This window comes from Schistocerca americana, chromosome 7 (genome assembly GCF_021461395.2).
Source record: "Schistocerca americana isolate TAMUIC-IGC-003095 chromosome 7, iqSchAmer2.1, whole genome shotgun sequence".
Classification (NCBI taxonomy): domain Eukaryota; kingdom Metazoa; phylum Arthropoda; class Insecta; order Orthoptera; family Acrididae; genus Schistocerca; species Schistocerca americana.
In genome coordinates, this window is record NC_060125.1 from 439,905,327 (window position 1) to 439,921,899 (window position 16,573).

A 16,573-nucleotide genomic window follows, 5' to 3' on the forward strand; every position below is an offset into this window, starting at 1 on the left:
CCGGAGCAAGTATGGTGGGTCTGACACACCGGTGTCAATGTGTTCTTTTTTCCATTTCCAGGAGTGTAGATGGAAAGCAAAGTCGGCCAATGTAGCTCACTCTTGTAACACTACAATAACTTGTCCTGACAAGATCTTGCCTACACTCAAGGATTTTAATCTGTGACTTGAAGTAATCGTCTGTACTAACACAACGACGTCACGGAAGATTTGATATTCTGCTTCTTTCGCTATAAAACACACTACAGCTCTCTACGACACCACTATGTACGAAAGGATGGACACAATACCACTTTTCGTGATGTAAAGGGGTCTGTGATAGCTATATGGATATTAATTACTCCATGGAGTCGCCAATCAATTACATCAACGCATCTGACTATCAGGTTCACTAGGTTCGAAAATTAAACTACTACCAAAGTTAATATCAATCACTAGAAAAATTCTAAATGTGAGAGTCTACGTGGAGTAGGAATGATGTATTTACTTCACTAATAACAGCCAACTACAGTAAAGCTTGCTCTGTGTATCCTGACAACACAACTAGATGGGTCTGAGCACTATGTGACTTAACAGCTATGGTCATCAGTCCCCTAGACCTTAGAACTACTTAAACCTAACTAACCTAAGGACAGCACACGACACCCAGTCATCACGAGGCAGAGAAAATCCCTGACCCCGCCGGGAATCGAACCCGGGAACCCGGGCGCGGGAAGCGAGAACGCTACAGCACGACCACAAGCTGCGGACACAACACAACTAAACTTTCTCAACGACCTAGGTGCCAGAAACGATAGCTTTCGTATATAACTGATGGATACGTCATATTTTCTTGTCATGTGCCTCTAATACTTGCTCCTCTTTTAAAGCTACAACGAATAATCGTATATACACTCACTCACTCTGAACGTTACAAATTTTTATGTAAATCGGAGAATACGTTCACAAGTCAGTTATAATTTTATATCCTCTAAGTCTCCTTGTCAATCAACGATAACCTCTGTAAGTGGCGCTTTGGTGTAACAATATGCTTGACTCGTTTGAAATTCTATCACAATAAACTATTTCGTTAATCTCAACCTTTCGGAATTAAATAGATCAACTTTTCATTTATAATTAATCACTTTTCAATAACACGCCAGTTTCTTTCCCTGTCGAAAGATTAATTACCTCTCTTTTCGTTGCAAGTCGTTCACCGAAAAATATTATTCCTTCTCTTTAACTTCTTTGAACTTTGCTTTTGCCAGTATTCCATTCTTTTATTTACTTTATTCCGAAAAGATGTATTCAAGATATTAGTCTGCTTTGAAATAAGCCTTTGATTATTTTTTGTAATAGTTTGGGGATAAAGGGCAAGTCGGCACTGACTTTCAGTTTAAAACCGTTTTCTCTATTTCTTGCAGTTAAATCAACTAGAAGTATAAGCCAGTGTTTTGTTTTACGAGTGCTGGTTATACATTCAAAATAACAAAATAAAAACCTATCACAGCTCTTTTCCAGCTATATGGTCTTCAAATAATCAAAGTCCAACCACTTCAGGCGTTTGACTTCCGCGATCAACTAATTTTTAAAATCAGGAACACAGCACTCGACGATCTCTTTCAGACAGCATTAGCGTGTTCTCTTTTAAATGGTTCTTGATTTGTCGTTTAGGGCCAAAGGGAAAAGCTATCACATTCTCGATAAACTTCCGATTGTTTCTCAACAAATAACTACGTATTACGTAGGACGACCACTCTTTTTAATAGAGACTACACATTCAGTGCATCCAATCATATTTCCGGAATTTACTACATTGCGGCGATCGCGCCGAAGCCACACGATAAATCCTAACCAAATGTCAGTAACTCACTACTCCTTAGTGCTTGCATACGCCTATACAACCACAATAATACAATGTAATGCTACTATTCCCCAGTACGTGCTTTAATCCCCAACCACAAAATAACGAAACGACATCGCGTGAACACGTCTCTTCACATATACCATCCAACGGAAAACCTCACAAAAATAGTGAAATACGGTTCACCCACCATCGCGTGGCTATGAAGCAGCACAATGCATTATTAATCACAACTAGGAGAAACTCATCTCACAATTAAATAAATCGGAGCTTTTCCTATACCAGGAGAGTCTACACTCTACCAAAATCGGCGACGTAATCGTTTTCTACACAGGCCGATCATCTTTTCAAAATAACTTTCTAAACAACTTAGAACTGCTTTAAACATTTGAGTTCTATCCCCATTGTAGACTAATTCACGTATCGTACGTGAGAGCCGATCTTATCACACTCGAGATAATCTCTCTCGAGGCGCTACTCTAACAATACTCCGATACCACTACTGATATTCTAAAGGGACAAGCCGAGAACCATTCGCTGCGAACAAACATATAATGCTAATTCTCTCTTTAACAATAAGTGCTTCTTCTTTGCAGTCGCCGGCAAGCGTTCGTAGTGGCCAGATGCATAGTAGTAGTTATCTTTGCCACACGCCGCAATTCAGCAGACTTGACAGGACACAGCTTTTCTCGACCATCAGATGTCACATATCTACAATATTTTAACACAAAAATATAAGAAAAGTATATAAGCAACTTAATTTCATTCTTCTACCACATATAGATAGATAATAAGTTGAGGCGATACAAACAAATGATGCGCGTTTTAAGGGCTGTCTAATTGTTCTTTGAAATTTTTCCAATGACCTAACGGTTACAGAAATTCCATGCCAAAGAACGGTTAAGTATTTACTGAAGTTGCAGTACATGTGTAATGGTTCTTATCGATTCAGTACGTGCACACTCTGTTCCCAGCTAATGTCGTCGACCCTTTCGTTTGTACATCTGCTGAGACATTCAAGAACATTTGCTGAAGTACTCAGTCATGTAAGCTTTTCGTCTTAGATATGGGCTTTCTGTGCGTCAGAACAATAGGTACTCGACGAGGCGGGAGACACATCTACTTGAACTGAGGACGAGTCAGAAAGGACACATTGCTTCACGTCGCTGGAGTCGACCAAGGGTTATTTGGCAGTAACTAACCTCCGTTACAATTTTGTCAGTCGAAACTCAAGAAATCTTGGGATTAGCGTCCACATATCGCAAGGAAACATGTGCGTTTTGTTTTCAGAAAAAGTGATACAGATTTATCTTTGGCAAAATGTTTCACTTTGATGTGCACAGTATTTAGCAGCTTCAAGAGCATGTCACCAATTTTATAATGCAACTAGTTGGTGTAATCTAGATGACAGTTGCAGCTGTTACTGAAATTCCATACCAAAGAACGGTTACGCATTCCTAGGTGCTGAAAATACCAGTAAGGAAAAAACATTGGCCCGTGGGGAGATCGAACCCACGACCCTCGCGTTATTAGCACGACGCTCTAACCAACTGAGCTAACGGGCCGATGCGAAAGTTACAGAATTACGAAAAAATTTTCACCGTCGCTAAATTCCTAACTAAAGGATGAAATGACGACAGCCAAATGAGAAGCGGATTGATTTTAGTTTCGCGCGTACTTGAAGACCCCTAAATGGTATGCAACCCCATCTTGCGCTTCTTTATATCTTGACCTACTTCTACCTGATGCACCGCGCTGGACTGTAGTCCATCTTATCGGAAGAAATGATTGCGCTGAAGCTGAGTGTTGTTTTATGATTCCTGTTTTTCTTTTGCTCTTGTAATTACAAAATTATTAGACTATATTTTTAGAAGACTAGTTGCCGTATCTAACTTTGGAATCTACAAAGCAAATCATTCGACCGACGTGTATTTCGTTATCAGACGCAACGATGTGTTATAATTTTACAGGATGTTAATATACCTTGTTGGATTACCACCGATCGGCGAGGCCCGTTAGCTCAGTTGGTTAGAGCGTCGTGCTAATAACGCGAAGGTCGTGGGTTCGATCCCCCCACGGGCCAGTTATTTTTGCCTAGAGTATTCCTGTCTAACTAGGCAAAACGAACAGAGATATGAAAGAACAGGTGTGTGTGTTTGAGGTTTACGGACGCTAAACAGCGTGATGAAAGAACAGAAACAGGAGCTGATAATATGAACTCTGATGGGATTCCTTGAGGGCAACTTGATAGTAAAATACGGATCAACAAAGTCAACTGCCTGACGATACGCAAGTATTCTGTGGAAGCGAAGCTATCGCTGTATATTGACCTACGACAGATGATGAAAATAACGATGTTAACAAACAATATATATGTGTTAAGAGTGTCAAAACTTCCTGACGTATCACATCTAAAAATTAAGTAGGTCGCATACATAGTTTGGACCAAAATGTGTTTAAATGGGTGGAGTGAAATTTAAGAGAATGCAACCGAAGTGATGCGTAGTTTATGGTCCTGAATATTCCAAACTAGGTCAAGATCACTGATGGAAGAGGTACAACTCAATAAATAAAAGAGATTGGTTCAATTAGGCTGGTTGATATGGTGCTATGGGTGGCTACCCAAGCTGGTGGCGATGCAAAGACGTCGGTGGTTTGAGACATGAAGATGGCGATGGGTCACTACAATTCCTCAGATTGGGCAAGCAGCACTTACCTCTGCAGCAGTGCGAATTGAGGATCTGCGGCTAATCTTTACAGGCTATGCTTTACCTTGGTCGCCTTCGAAACTCAGCTGAATTAAATTTCAAAAATTGAAGCGAACATGCAGTAAGAGATACATACATACATACATACATACATACATTAATCGTTGTTCCATAGATCATGAATACGACATTTCGTAAGGATGTAGAACGTGTCACTTTAACGTACGTTTTCTTTACAAAAATTAATTATTTAATTATTTTTTGTACAGTTACTACTTCATATCTAAGAATTCATCTATTCAGTAGAAGGAGCTGTCATTCACAAAATTCTTTTAATTTGCTTTTAAATGTTTTTGGCTATCTGTCAGACTTTTAATACTATTTGGCAAATGACAAGATTTTTGTGGCAGCATAATTCACCCCTTTCTGTGCCAAAGTGAGATTTGATCCAGAGTAGTGAAGATCATCCTTTCTTACAGTGTTGTAGCTATGCACTTCGCTGTTATTTTTGAATTGGGATGGGTTATTAATGACAAATTTCATAAGAGAATGTGTGTATTGCGAAGGTACTGTGAATATCCCGAGTTCCTTAAACAAATGTCTGCAAGATGATCTTGCGTGGGCTCCAGCTATTATTCTGATTACACCCTTTTGTGCAATGAATATTTTCTCTATTAATGACAAATTGCCCCAAAATATGCCGCCATATGAAAACAGTGAATGAAAATAGGCATAATAGGCTAATTTACTAATATGTTTATCACCAAAATTTGCAATAACCCTAATAGCATAAGTAGCTGAAGCTAACCGTTTCAACAGATCATCAATGTGTATCTTCCGATTCAATTTCTCATCAATGCACACATCCAGAAATTTTGAGTATTCTGCCTTAGCAACAGACTTCTGTTCATAGTCTATATTTAACAATGGTGTTATGCCATTTACTGTACAGAATGGTATAAACTGTGTTTTCTCAAAATTTAGTGAGAGTCCATTTGCAGAGAACCACTTAATAATTTTTTGAAAAACATTATTTACAATTTCCTTAGCTGATTCTTGCTTGTTGGGTGTGATTACTATAATTGTATCATCGGCAAAAAGAACTAGCTTTGCATCTTCATGAATGTAGAGTGCCAAGTCTTTAATATATATTAAGAAGAATAAGGGACCCAAGATGAAGCCTGTGGGACACCATTCCTGATGCTTCCCCAGTTCAAGGACTCTGCTGATTTTTGCAGACTATCTGTACTGTTAATTTCAACCTTCTGCAATCTTCCACTTAAGTATGAATTAAACCATTTGTGCACTGTCCCACTCATACCACAATCCTTAAGCTTGTTGTTGTGGTCTTCAGTCCTGAGACTGGTTTGATGCAGCTCTCCATGCAATCCTTAAGCTTATCTAGCAGAATTTCATGATTCACACAATCAGAAGCCTTTGAGAGGTGATGGGCGATGTTCAGTTATTTATTGCATTTAATATTTGATCAGTGAAAGCATATATAGCATTTTCTGCTGAAAAGCCTTTCTGAAAACCAAACCGACATTTTGTTAGTACTTCATTTTTAGAAATATATGATGCCACTCTTGAATACATTACTTTTTTTCAAGAATTTTGGAGAAAGCTGTCAGAAGTGAGATTGGGCGGTAGTGGTTAGCAACAAACTCTTTTTTAGGCAATGCTTTAACAATAGTGTATTTCAGTCTATCTAGAAGACTGCCCTGTTTCAGTGAGCTACTACACATGTGGCTGAGAATTCTATTTATTTTTTGGGAACAAGCTTTTAGTACTCTGTTGGAAATGCCATCAGTTGCATGTGAGCTTTTACTTTTGAGTGAATTTATCATTTTCCCAGTTTCAATAGGAGAGTTGGGTTGGATTTCAATTTTATCAAATTGTATAGTACTGCCTCTTCCATATGTTGTTGTTGTGGTCTTCAGTCCTGAGACTGGTTTTATGCAGCTCCCCATGCTACCCTATCCTGTGCAAGTTTCTTCATCTCCCAGTACCTACTGCAACCTACATCCTTCTGAATCTGCTTAGTGTATTCATCTCTTGGTCTCCCTCTACGATTTTTACCCTCCACGCTGCCCTCCAATGCTAAATTTGTGATCCCTTGGTGCCACAGAACATGTCCTACCAACCTGTTCCTTCTTCTCGTCAAGTTGTGCCACAAACTCCTCTTCTCCCCAATTCTATTCAATACCTCCTCGTTAGTTATGTGATCTACCCATCTAATCTTCAGCATTCTTCTGTAGCACCACATTTCGAAAGCTTCTATTCTCTTCCTGTCCAAACTTTGTTTTCTACTTCGGACTTCTTGTTAACAAACTTTTCATTGTGTTTGATACAAATACAGTCTTCCTGTGCTCTCGCTTGCCCTGTTTCCCTATCCTCAATATTACAAATTGTTTTAATTTTACTATCAGATGTGCTAATCTCAGACTTAATGCACATACTTCTGGACTTTTTAATAACTTTTCTTAATACAGTGCAGTAGTTTTTATAATGTTTCGTTGTTTCGGGATCATTACTCCTCATAGCTATAGGATACATTTCCCTTTTCCGTTTACAAGATATTTTTATCCCTTTAGTGAGCCATGGCCTTTTACATGGTTTCTTAAAATTATATTTCACTGTTTTCTTAGGGAAACTGTTTTCAAATAAACTCACAAAGGTATCATGAAATACGTCAAATTTTGAATTAGCATCATTTCCCCCGTACACCTCGTCCCAGTCTAACTGTTGCAAATTTTCCGTAACACTTTGAATTGTTAAATCATTAATTGAATGCAGTACTTTGGAAGACTGTTTTGCATTACTGTATGGAGCTATATCATATACTGTGACTAGTTGTGCATCATGATCAGAAAGACCATTCTTAACAGGAAAAGTTTTTATTTTATCACATTTATCTTGAGCTATGGAAACATTATCTATCAGTGTGCTGCTTTCCTGCACCATCCACGTAGGAAAATCAATAACTAACATCAAATTGAAAGAACCAAGTAATAGTTCAAGGTCAAGCTTCCTATCGGACTCTTACAGAAAATCTACATTGAAATCCACACAAACAATAATTTGCTTTCCTCTGTCTGACAGATAGCACAACAAAGAATCGAAGTTTTTCAAAAATAGTTCAATATTTCCCAATTGGGACCTATACATGGCTGTAATTATAAAAGTGCCATTATTTAGTTTAAGCTTACACGCACATGCTTCTATATGTTGCTCTATGCAAAATTTTTAGTTTCCAAATTTTTCACGCTATGACAGATTTTAACATATATGGCAACGCCTCCTCTCTCCGTAGTGTCTCTACTTGTTTGTGCTGAAAGCTTATATCCACCTACATTTACCATTTCCATCCTGTGACTATACGATATACAGACAGGCACAATACATGTATTTCACCCTCAGTTTCTAAATCTTCTAAACAAACAAGAAGTCATCTACTTTGTTTTTTAAACCTGTTATAGTCTGAAGCAATATACTAACATTTTTCACTGTGCTTGTATGTGAGTCTTGTGACATACTAACATTATTTTTCACTGTACTGTTATAAGAATCTTGTGATATTTCAACTTCTATAGGATCTGCCTGCCTGAACTTCTCATTAAACTTAATTTCAATCAATCTAGGGTGATTGGACACTGATCTTAGCCTAAAAAGTACTCCCATGAGTTTCAGTGCCCCCCCCCCCCCCCCATCCCGGCCAGTTTACCCCACCCTTTCCTATTGATACGCAGGACATGTCTTGTGAAGTGCCACCAACCAATACCATCAACAGGAACCAAACCTATGCCAGACAAAGTAGCCACCTGAAGCACCTCCATGTTGACTCTCCTGACAGAACTGTTCAATTAGGGCTGATCATACTGCATGCAAGCAGGAAGCAAGCCAACATTTATATGGTTCGTTGCAGATGCTATTTTTACCAGGTCACACTCAATATTGTAGCCCTGATCCCTAGCAACACTGTTTCCCTCTCCACCCACTACCACAACATGATCCCGCTTTGTAAAACACTTGCACAATGATCCTACAACCTCTATCACTTGGCTAAGACATGCACTGGGCTTGAAAATACTTGTGATCTGGTGCCTGTCACCTAATTTTGCCTGCAAGATCTGGCCCACGCCTCTTCCATGGCCACTACATTACAACAGAACTTTTCCCCTACTTTCTACTTTTTTGCAATAGTTGGTTTCCTAGCGAAAGTCTGTTGAATGCTGACTACACCTACATCTACTTGAGCCTCTTCCTTAGTTGAATGAGGTAGCAAGGCTATTCTGTTGTTTGTGGCAATGATGCAACTGTCAGACACTGTTCTATTTCTGTGGCCCCTGTTCCTTGCTACCACTTTCCACCTGTCTTCACCCTTCTCCCCCCTTAACCTCATCAGTTCCTCCCTATCACTATCCAGTTCAGCCTGAAGGGCTCTTATCTTCCTTTCCTGTTCCGCTGTTTTCCTATCCCTTGAAAATAATCTCTAATACCATGGAAGAGACCCACTTACGTCCCCGTTTCCCATGCCACTACATAAACCCCACTGTAACCATCTGCCACAACAGCTGCACAGAACTCCAGAAACGACTTTCCTACGGTAGCTCAAACACTTCTCGCTTGTGGTTGTTTACAATATTTTTACAAAATATTATTCTAAGCAATAACAGTAATATTCCATTGATAACAGATCACGGGAGTCACTAAATTATGTGAAACACTAATATAAGTGTGTACTATTAATATAGTAACGTAATACAGTTAAACTAACGTTAAAAATCAAAACTTGTATACCCGAAAAATTAAGCCTAAGATCGCGTATGCGCGATACGTACTTTACGCGTTTTGAAAGGAAATAAAAGATAGAACTTAAGACCTTTAATTCCCCGAGTAGATACGGCACTAATAAATATATGTGTAATGAAAACGACCTAAATTGTTCACTTAATACTTAAATAAATCTCTTACATTTGTATGTAAACGTACATCTAAAGTACGCGGAAACTGGCTGTGAGGTTTTTTTTTTTTTTCCTTCGACAAATACTTTGAAACGAGTGAAACTTTCAATAGGTAATATAAAACACAGTCTAACGTCGTTATGACGTGATATTAACTTAATTGACAGTTTTTAAAGAATTAATCACTTACCTTCACGAGCTTGATATTCAAGCATGTGTGATCTACGCCAGTGCTGCCAACCAAAAAAAGAGGGAGGAATTAAATGTGCCTGCCCCTTCGCTCTTCCTAGAGTTAACTGGCAAGAACTTTGAGCTCTCATAATGGAAATGCGTAGACCGACAATAGACGAATTTCACGGAAAAATCTTTTCTTTTCTTTAAATCTTTAAGCTCGTTGTCTCCTCGCAAGATTAGGTCCTAGAATTCCCTGCAGCTTTTGATGTTGTTTCATTCTCATTATGTCAATGAATACATGAAATGAAAAGCATTGGGTAATACGTCTGTAAATTTCATATATTTCCATGAATAAACAATTAGACCGTAGACGATGTAGACCGCACATGACGACAGCAGCATTTGGATTAATCAAAAGGTGATATTTCGTTCCATAGGTAAAGGCGTTAGAAAATTTGCGTACACATTTTTCGAGAGTAAGTCATTGAATTTACAGGCTGAAGCTAAGATGTGATATCGTTACCGAGCAGATGAGGATGGTCTTCTATTTGACAGTATTTATTAGTGTCTACAAATTACGAACTGAGTGACAAGTGTCATTATACATCTGTCTTTTAACAATATGTTGGTCCTCAGATCTACAACTCTATGAATAATGATACGGCAGAGTGTCAATATCTAACTCATTACAAGAGTTTTCTTCATAATCAAGTTATTTTTCCTCTTGTGCCTTTGTCCCACGTCTAATATCGGCATTATTAGTAACAAGGTTGGCATTTTAATCTAAGGGGTGGCCTGGTGCCCTCCTATCATCACCCCTGCCCCTAGAACGGAATGTGTGCACCCCAACTGTCATTCAAGTGGCAGTAGTCGAAAGGTTCCTAAATTTTTGCGAATCGTGTAACCGAGGCTGGACTTCGCTACCAGTCCGGTGTTCGCCATGTGGGGTGTGGGAAACTGCCTAAAAACCACATTCTGGCTGGTTGGCACAGTGACCCCAGGCTTAATTCGCCGGGGAAGATTCGATCCTGGCGCACCTCTCCATCCCGGAGGCGGTGGTTTAGCCCACACGGCTATCCGGGCGGATCCTGTTCATAATCAATGTTTTCTAATGTATTATGCTTCTTACCTTGATAATCTTTAGGTATCTGTAATGGATTAAGACAAAATCATGAAACACAAACGTTTATTTTGTCTAAAAGCCGGACACTATGGATAGAAACGGGTGTAATCTCTGCATATAAAGGCAAAGTCCCAACGGCCTCACTCACTCGCTCGCTCACTCACTCAGACTCATCACCGTCTTCAGAAATATGTCGCTATTAAAGCAATTTTGTAACCAGGCCTATAAAAATTAGTGTTTAGTTTCTCGGTCAGAAATAAAGAAACACGTATTTCAGAATTTTTGGAAATTTAGCCCCTACAGGGATGAAGAAGTGGGTGGAAGTTCTTCTCTGAAAACATATCGTTATTAAAGCACTACTAAATTATTTTTAAAGCTACATCTTTCAACATTGGTATTGGTAAAAGAAAAAACCTTTTTCAGTGTTGTTAAAAATTCAACCACGACAGGGGTGAAAAAAGGGTGCATTTGACTCCTCTGTTCGAAATAAAAAGTATGCATGTCATTCTTTTAGGAAATTCAAGCAATAAGGAGGGGTAATAGCGGATGAAACGTTTTATGAAAAAAATTCATTACGAAAGAATTTTTAAAGCTAAATTTAGGAAAACTTGTGTTCGGCTTCTCAGTTAGAAATGAAGGAATACGTGTATCACGTTTTTTTTTTTTTTTTTTTTTTTTTGGAAATTCAGTCTCTAAGGAAGTGAAACAGGGCCAGACTGATTCACTGGCTTATTATCGCCCACTTAAAATCGCTAAGGATAGATACTTGAAATTTTAAGAGGGTTTGGACCTTATATTGTGGGCATAGTTTAAGAAAGGATTGTTCGAAATTCCTCTATTAAGGGGATGAAATACGGAATGAAAGTCTTTTTGAAAGTATGTCGCTATTAAGCGAGTTCTGAAGCTAGCACTAAGATAATCTGATACTTGGTTTCTCAGCCAGAAATTAAAAAAATACGTGTTTAGCATTTTTGGAAGTTCAACCACTAAGTAGATAAAATAGCAGATGAAAGTCTTTTTGAAAATAAATTATAATTAAAGAACTACTAAACCATTTTTAAAGCTGTATTTATGAAAATCGGTATTTGACTTCTCGACTAGAAATTAAAAAATAATTTTTGGAAATTCAACCCCTAGTTTTATGAAAATATTTCGTTACAAAATTTTAAATGTAAATCTATTAAAACTAGTATTTCAGTTCCCGGTTAGATATAAAGAAATGTGTGTGAAAGGATGAAAGTTTCTATGGAAATACACTGTTGTTGTTGTTGTTGTGGTCTTCAGTCCTGAGACTGGTTTGATGCAGCTCTCCATGCTACTCTATCCTGTGCAAGCTTTTTCATCTCCCAGTACCTACTGCAACCTACATCCTTCTGAATCTGCTTAGTGTATTCATCTCTTGGTCTCCCTCTACGATTTTTACCCTCCACACTGCCCTCCAATACTAAATTGGTGATCCCTTGATGCCTCAGAACATGTCCTACCAACCGATCCCTTCTTCTGGTCAAGTTGTGCCACAAACTTCTCTTCTCCCCAATCCTATTCAATACTTCCTCATTAGTTATGTGATCTACCCATCTAATCTTCAGCATTCTTCTGTAGCACCACATTTCGAAAGCTTCTATTCTCTTCTTGTCCAAACTATTTATCGTCCATGTTTCACTTCCATACATGGCTACACTCCATACGAATACTTTCAGAAATGACTTCCTGACACTTAAATCTATACTCGATGTCAACAAATTTCTCTTCTTCAGAAACGCTTTCCTTGCCATTGCCAGCCTACATTTTATATCCTCTCTACTTCGACCATCATCAGTTATTTTGCTCCCCAAATAGCAAAACTCCTTTACTACTTTAAGTGCCTCATTTCCTAATCTAATTCCCTCAGCATCACCCGACTTGATTAGACTACATTCCATTATCCTTGTTTTGCTTTTGTTGATGTTCATCTTATATCCTCCTTTGAAGACACTGTCCATTCCATTCAACTGCTCTTCCAAGTCCTTTGCTGTCTCTGACAGAATTACAATGTCATCGGCGAACCTCAAAGTTTTTATTTCTTCTCCATGAATTTTAATACCTACTCCGAATTTTTCTTTTGTTTCCTTTACTGCTTGCTCAATATACAGATTGAACAACATCGGGGAGAGGCTACAACCCTGTCTTACTCCCTTCCCAACCACTGCTTCCCTTTCATGTCCCTCGACTCTTATAACTGCCATCTGGTTTCTGTACAAATTGTAAATAGCCTTTCGCTCCCTGTATTTTACCCCTGCCACCTTTAGAATTTAAAAGAGAGTATTCCAGTCAACATTGTCAAAAGCTTTCTCTAAGTCTACAAATGCTAGAAACGTAGGTTTGCCTTTCCTTAATCTTTCTTCTAAGATAAGTCGTAAGGTCAGTATTGCCTCACGTGTTCCAGTGTTTCTACGGAATCCAAACTGATCTTCCCCGAGGTTGGCTTCTACTAGTTTTTCCATTCGTCTGTAAAGAATTCGTGTTAGTATTTTGCAGCTGTGACTTATTAAGCTGATAGTTCGGTAATTTTCACATCTGTCAACACCTGCTTTCTTTGGGATTGGAATTATTATATTCTTCTTGAAGTCTGAGGGTATTTCGCCTGTTTCATACATCTTGCTCACCAGATGGTAGAGTTTTGTCAGGACTGGCTCTCCCACGGCCGTCAGTAGTTCCAATGGAATATTGTCTACTCCGGGGGCCTTGTTTCGACTCAGGTCTTTCAGTGCTCTGTCAAACTCTTCACGCAGTATCATATCTCCCATTTCATCTTCATCTACATCCTCTTCCATTTCCATAATATTGTCCTCAAGTACATCGCCCTTGTATAGACCCTCTATATACTCCTTCCACCTTTCTGCTTTCCCTTCTTTGCTTAGAACTGGGTTTCCATCTGAGCTCTTGATATTCATACAAGTCGTTCTCTTATCTCCAAAGGTCTCTTTAATTTTCCTGTAGGCGGTATCTATCTTACCCCTAGTGAGATAGGCCTCTACATCCTTACATTTGTCCTCTAGCCATCCCTGCTTAGCCATTTTGCACTTCCTGTCGATCTCATTTTTGAGACGTTTGTATTCCTTTTTGCCTGTTTCATTTACTGCATTTTTATATTTTCTCCTTTCATCAATTAAATTCAATATTTCTTCTGTTACCCAAGGATTTCTACTAGCCCTAGTCTTTTTACCTACTTGATCCTCTGCTGCCTTCACTACTTCATCCCTCAAAGCTACCCATTCTTCTTCTACTGTATTTATTTCCCCCATTCCTGTCAATTGCTCTCTTATGCTCTCCCTGAATCTCTGTACAACCTCTGGTTCTTTTAGTTTATCCAGGTCCCATCTCCTTAAATTCCCACCTTTTTGCAGTTTCTTCAGTTTTAATCTACAGGTCATAACCAATAGATTGTGGTCAGAGTCCACATCTGCCCCTGGAAATGTCTTACAATTTAAAACCTGGTTCCTAAATCTCTGTCTTACCATTATATAATCTATCTGATACCTTTTAGTATCTCCAGGGTTCTTCCATGTATACAACCTTCTTTCATGATTCTTAAACCAAGTGTTAGTTATGATTATGTTGTGCTCTGTGCAAAATTCGACCAGGCGGCTTCCTCTTTCATTTCTGTCCCCCAATCCATATTCACCTACTACGTTTCCTTCTCTCCCTTTTCCTACACTCGAATTCCAGTCACCCATGACTATTAAATTTTCGTCTCCCTTCACTATCTGAATAATTTCTTTTATTTCATCATACATTTCTTCAATTTCTTCGTCATCTGCAGAGCTAGTTGGCATATAAACTTGTACTACTGTAGTAGGCGTGGGCTTCGTATCTATCTTGGCCACAATAATGCGTTCACTATGCTGTTTGTAGTAGCTTACCCGCATTCCTATTTTCCTATTCATTATTAAACCTACTCCTGCATTACCCCTATTTGATTTTGTGTTTATAACCCTGTAGTCACCTGACCAGAAGTCTTGTTCCTCCTGCCACCGAACTTCACTAATTCCCACTATATCTAACTTCAACCTATCCATTTCCCTTTTTAAATTTTCTAACCTACCTGCCCGATTAAGGGATCTGACATTCCACGCTCCGATCCGTAGAACGCCAGTTTTCTTTCTCCTGATAACGACATCCTCTTGAGTAGTCCCCGCCCGGAGATCCGAATGGGGGACTATTTTACCTCCGGAATATTTTACCCAAGAGGACGCCATCATCATGTAATCATACAGTAAAGCTGCATGCCCTCGGGAAAAATTACGGCTGTAGTTTCCCCTTGCTTTCAGCCGTTCGCAGTACCAGCACAGCAAGGCCGTTTTGGTTATTGTTACAAGGCCAGATCAGTCAATCATCCAGACTGTTGCCCTTGCAACTACTGAAAAGGCTGCTGCCCCTCTTCAGGAACCACACGTTTGTCTGGCCTCTCAACAGATACCCCTCCGTTGTGGTTGCACCTACGGTTCGGCTATCTGTATCGCTGAGGCACGCAAGCCTCCCCACCAACGGCAACCAAATACACTATGTGAACAAAAGTATCTGGACACGTGGCTGAAAATCACTATCAAGCTCGTGGCGCCCTCCATCGATAATGCTGGAATTCAATATGGTGTTCGCCCAACCGTAACCTTGATGACAGCTTCCACTCTCACAGGCATACGTTAAGTCAGGCGCTGGAAGGTTTCTTGGGGTATGGCAGCCCATCCTTCACGTTGTGCTGCACTGAGGCCAGGTATTGATATCGGTCGATGTGACCTGGCACGAAGTCCGCCTTACAAACATCCGAAAAGTGTTCTAAAGAATTCAGGTCAGGACTCTGCGCAGGCCAGTCCATTACAGGGATGTTATTGTCGTGTAACCGCTTCGCCACCGGCCGTGCATTACGAACAGGTGCTCGATCGTGTTGAAAGATGCAACCGCCATCCCTGAATTGCTCTTAAACAGTGGGAAGCAAGAAGGTGCTTCAGACATCAATGTAGGTCTGTGCTGTGATTGTGCCATGCAAAACAACAAGGAGTGCAAGCCCCTTCCATGAAAAACGCGACCACAACATAACACCACTGCTCCGAATTTTACTGTTGGCGCTACACACGCTGGCAGATGACGTTCACGGGGCATTCGCCATACCCACTACCTGCCATTGCACCGCCACATTGTGTACCGTGATTCGTCACTCCACACAACGTTTTCCCACTGTTCAGTCGTCCAATGTTTACGCTCCTTGCACCAAGTGAGGCGTCGTTTGTCACTTACCGGCGTGATGTGTGGCTTACGAGCAGCTGCTCGACCATGAAATCCAAGTTTCCTCACCTCCTGAGTAACTGTCATAGTAGTTGCAGTGCATCCTGTTGCAGTTTGGAATTCCTGCGTGATGGTCTGGATAGATGTCTGCCTATCACACATTACGACCCTCTTCAACTGTTAGCGGTCTCTGTCAATCAACAGACGAGGTCGGCCTGTACAATTTTGTGGTGTATGTGTCGCATCACGTTTCTACTTCACTATCACATCGGAAACAGTGGATCTAGGGATATTTAGGAGTGTGGAAGTCTCACGTGCAGACGTATGACAAGTGACACACAATCACATGACCAGATTCGAAGTCAGTGAGTTCTGCGGAGCGCCCCATTCTGCTCTCTCACGATGTCTAATGACTACTGAGGTGGTGGGTATGGAGTACCTGGCAGTAGGTGGCAGCACAATGCGCCTAATATGAAAAACGTAGGTTTTTGTGGGTGTC

At 39.8% G+C, this 16,573-nt stretch overlaps 2 non-coding genes across 2 annotated transcripts; one reads left to right on the forward strand and one right to left on the reverse strand.

Moving 5' to 3' along the window:
* Window positions 1-3,334: 3,334 nt before the first annotated feature.
* Trnai-aau lies at window positions 3,335-3,408 on the reverse strand. The gene has a single exon. It is a non-coding gene; the product is annotated as a tRNA-Ile (tRNA).
* A 444-nt stretch (window positions 3,409-3,852) lies between these two features.
* On the forward strand, window positions 3,853-3,926 carry Trnai-aau. Its single transcript has one exon. It is a non-coding gene; the product is annotated as a tRNA-Ile (tRNA).
* Window positions 3,927-16,573: the final 12,647 nt, after the last annotated feature.